This window comes from Pinus tabuliformis, chromosome 2_1, assembly GCF_031772625.1.
Source record: "Pinus tabuliformis cultivar Carrire ecotype Pingquan chromosome 2_1, CPIR1, whole genome shotgun sequence".
NCBI classification, from domain to species: domain Eukaryota; kingdom Viridiplantae; phylum Streptophyta; class Pinopsida; order Pinales; family Pinaceae; genus Pinus; species Pinus tabuliformis.
The window spans coordinates 548,975,826-548,979,666 of NC_142299.1; the positions used below are offsets into that span (position 1 = coordinate 548,975,826).

The 3,841-nt window shown below is 37.3% G+C and overlaps 1 pseudogene; it reads left to right on the forward strand.

The window, feature by feature from the left end:
* The first annotated feature begins 1,215 nt into the window (after positions 1–1,215).
* LOC149201525 (DEAD-box ATP-dependent RNA helicase 24 pseudogene) lies at positions 1,216–2,451 on the forward strand (annotated as a pseudogene).
* Positions 2,452–3,841: the final 1,390 nt, after the last annotated feature.

Here is a 3,841-nt window from a genome sequence, read left to right on the forward strand (position 1 = left end):
CACCATCAGAACTGCTTACCTATAATATGCAGGAAATCCCTAGAAGCAGAACTTCGTTCCTACAATATCCCATATGTCACATATTGCACTGTATCTCGAGAAGCAGTATTTCATTGCCACATTATTGAGCTATTCACATAGTACAATACATCTCTGATTATCTACAAATGGAATTTCATTCCTTCATGTAGTATATTACTTGCCTTCCTGCTGCAAAATTGGTCCGATCACTGTTGCAACTTTTGAAGATTTATGCTCTGGTGGATACGGTACTGGTGTTCACAAAAGGATATAGAATAAGTTGGTTGTAAATAAGTTTGGGTTGGATTATGCTTGAGTTGCAATTTATCAGACAAAATTACATGTCCAGATCTAATAGAAAGCGGGGCAATGTCACATGGCTTAGACTTGGGAACAACTCAGATATACCAGATTTGGGAACAACCCAGATAGCTCAGATTTGAGAACGACTCAGCAAAGCCAAAGAGTAAGAGGATGCAGGCTCAACAAATACTAAGGTTAAAAATACATGAAATCTTAAAAGAAAGTTTGAATGAATATGTTGGCCGCGAATTATGATTGAACACGACAACTATGGCAAAATCTGCCAAATCTCAGCAAATTTGACCGAGGACATTTCCAAATAGGTGTGGTTTGCACCTATCTCTGAGTAGATCATTGAATTCTCTGAATATTTGAAGGAGAAAAAGATGCTTGAGAGGGTTGATTCTTATTAAATTGGGTTTCATATCAATTCTAATCATTAACAAAATTTCAGTTTAGTTGATTCTGTAGTGTTATAAAGTGATCTAATGATTCTGATGTTATAAAGTGGAAATATGAGAAAAAGGAAGAAAATACCCCACACAGATTAATTACCCAAGTTCCATCTGTCTCTGTAGGCTGATTAGCCTTCTGCCCTAGTCGTTTGAGAGAGCCACAGAATTATCCATATCACATATAATCAGATTATTATCCCCTCAATAAACTTTATTTTCTAGGGCTAAATAAGAATCAAGTAAAATTCACTCCAATCAATTATCATTTCTCATTTATCCAAGCCCTTTGGAGATTTCTCTATCTGTGGGATGGACTTGGTTTTCTCAAACTTTATTAGTTTCTTGTATTTTTAATTGAGTCAGAGAGTTTTGTTTCATTTTATTCCCAATTAACTTATGCCCCTTCGCTTGTATTTGGTGTTATGTGGATTCAGGTATGAGCTATCAGGAAGTTACTGCATACAGGCAAAGTCTGGGAATCAAAGTTTCTGGATATGATGTAAGAAGGCCAATCAAGAAATTTGAAGATTGTGACTTTTCTTCTACATTGATGAATGCCATTGTTAAATAGGGTTACGAGAACCCAACCCCTATACAGTGCCAGGCTCTGCCAATTGCACTATCTGGATGTAATATTATAGGAATAGCCAAGACTGGTTCAGGAAAAACTGCTGCATTTATTCTGCCAATGATTGTGCATATAATGGATCAGCCAGAGCTCGCCAAAGGAGAAGGCCCAATTGGTGTTATTTGTGCACCTACAAGAGAATTGGCTCAGCAAATCTGTCTTGAAGCAAAGAAGTTTGCGAAACCTCATGGAATCCGCGTTTCTGGTGTTTTTGGAGGCATGTCAAAACTCGAACAGTTCAAAGAACTAAAGGCCGGTTGTGAGCTAGTGGTTGCTACTCCAAGAAGGTTGATTGACATGTTGAAGATGAAGGCATTAACAATGCTGAGAGAAACTTTCCTAGTGCTTGATGAGGCAGATAGGATGTTTGACCTGGGGTTTGAGCCTCAAATCAGATCTATTGTCGGTCAGATACGGCCTGATCGTCAGATGCTGCTCTTTTCTGCAACTATGCCTAGGAGAGTGGAGCGCTTGGCAAGGGAAATTCTGTCAGAACCTGTACGAGTCACTGTAGGGGAAATAGGAAGGGCAAATGAGGACATCACACAAATCGTCCATCTAATTCCTTCAGATGCAGAGAAAATGCCTTGGCTTCTGAGCAAACTTTCTGAAATGATTGATAATGGAGATGTTCTAGTTTTTGGTTCAACAAAATCAAAGGTTGATGAGATTGAACATCAGTTGATTCAAGGCGGTTTCAAAGTTGCAGCCCTTCATGGAGATAAGCATCAGGCTTCTCGTATGGAGGTTATACAAAAGTTCAAGTCAGGGATTTACCATGTTCTTGTTGCAACAGATGTTGCAGCTCGTGGTCTTGATATTAAGTCAATCAAATCTGTTGTAAACTTTGATGTTGCCAGAGACATAGATATGCATGTTCATCGTATTGGAAGGACGGGGCGGGCAGGGGACAAAGAAGGCATAGCTTACACCCTTGTTACAGAAAAGGAAGCACGCTTTGTAGGGGAGCTTGTGAACAGTTTGGTTGCTGTTGGTCAAAATGTCTCCGAGGAGCTAATGGATCTGGCAATGAAGGTTAGATGAATGCAATTTGATTTTGCATGATTTTGTTGTGGAGTTATTAAGTTCATTGGTTAACATTTGAACTACAGATTCATTAAAACAGTTCACTGTGAGCTTTTTGTTTGGTGACAAAAATATGCAATTCACATTTCTCATTTGGATTTGCCCACTTTAACAGTTTTCCCACTTTAAGCATTTTTATGTTGTTGGATTATGTCTTAAGTATGATAAATTTTATTGTTTAAATATCTACAATGCAATATCAAATTAGAGATATAATGTCTGTTTTATTCAGTATACAAATAAAGATTTTTGATTTCATTGAGTGATATACTTTGTTCATAATGTCATGGTTTTTTAATTTTATAGTTGAAATAATTTCAATTTCTTTTGTATCTAGCATGGTGTGGTTGAAAACATGTTAAATTTATACATAGGAAAGAAAAATGATATTCTACCAGAAACATTAATGTGTTTTTTCCTTAAAAATTAACTTTGTTTGAGACATAAAAAATTGGTTTTATTAGCATTTTTTAAAAAGTTTGAAAATTGACCCTAAAAAAAAAAAACGTTATTCCAGTAGCATCACTTTCGTTTTGAAGCTATATTTTGCACGAAAATTTCATAGTAAATTTTGTAGTCACCGCCATTTTTAAAACACGTTCAAAATTGGCACCTAAAAAAAAAAACATCGTTCCAGTATACGCACTTTTCGTTTTTACCACTGTTTTTGATGTTTTTTTGGGGTTTTTGGGCCAGAGTTCCCGTTTTGAGTTTATAGTTCCCATTTCAAAGTTTACATTGTTAAATCCCCATTACAGGGACAAACATGAGGCTCCTTACAAGGACGAGGCATGAGGAGAAATAAATTGGTGCTAATAACAAAGGCAGCACTCAACTTCTGGAGGTTGTGCATGAACATCGATTTTCAGGCTCGAGATACACTAAAGGAGAGTGCTCAAAGGTGACAAATTCGTCCGAGACATTGTCGAGGAAAGAGAATGATGGGAAAACATACCCATCATGCCATGGCATTTTCCATTGCAGGGAGAGAGCTGAGGCAAGCTATCATTGCCATACTAACATCAAAAACAACAAAGGAAGGTATAACCATTTTCGATCTTTGAATGTTCATTTTGATTATGATCATGTTGCTAATAATGAATGAAGGAAAAGGCATCGAAAAACATGCAACTTTCGTGGTTTACCTAACCATAACTTTTCTAATAGTTGGAAAAGAATGGCAACACTCATGAGGCATGAAATACCCTCTCAGCAGCATGAAGAGAAACAGGTTAAGTAGATATGGAGGAAGAAAGCCTACTACAGTCATTGCAACTGAAATGGCCATCAGAGAGCCACTTGTTGGAGGCTCCATCTAGAACAGTGCCTTAAAGACAAAGCGTCGGTG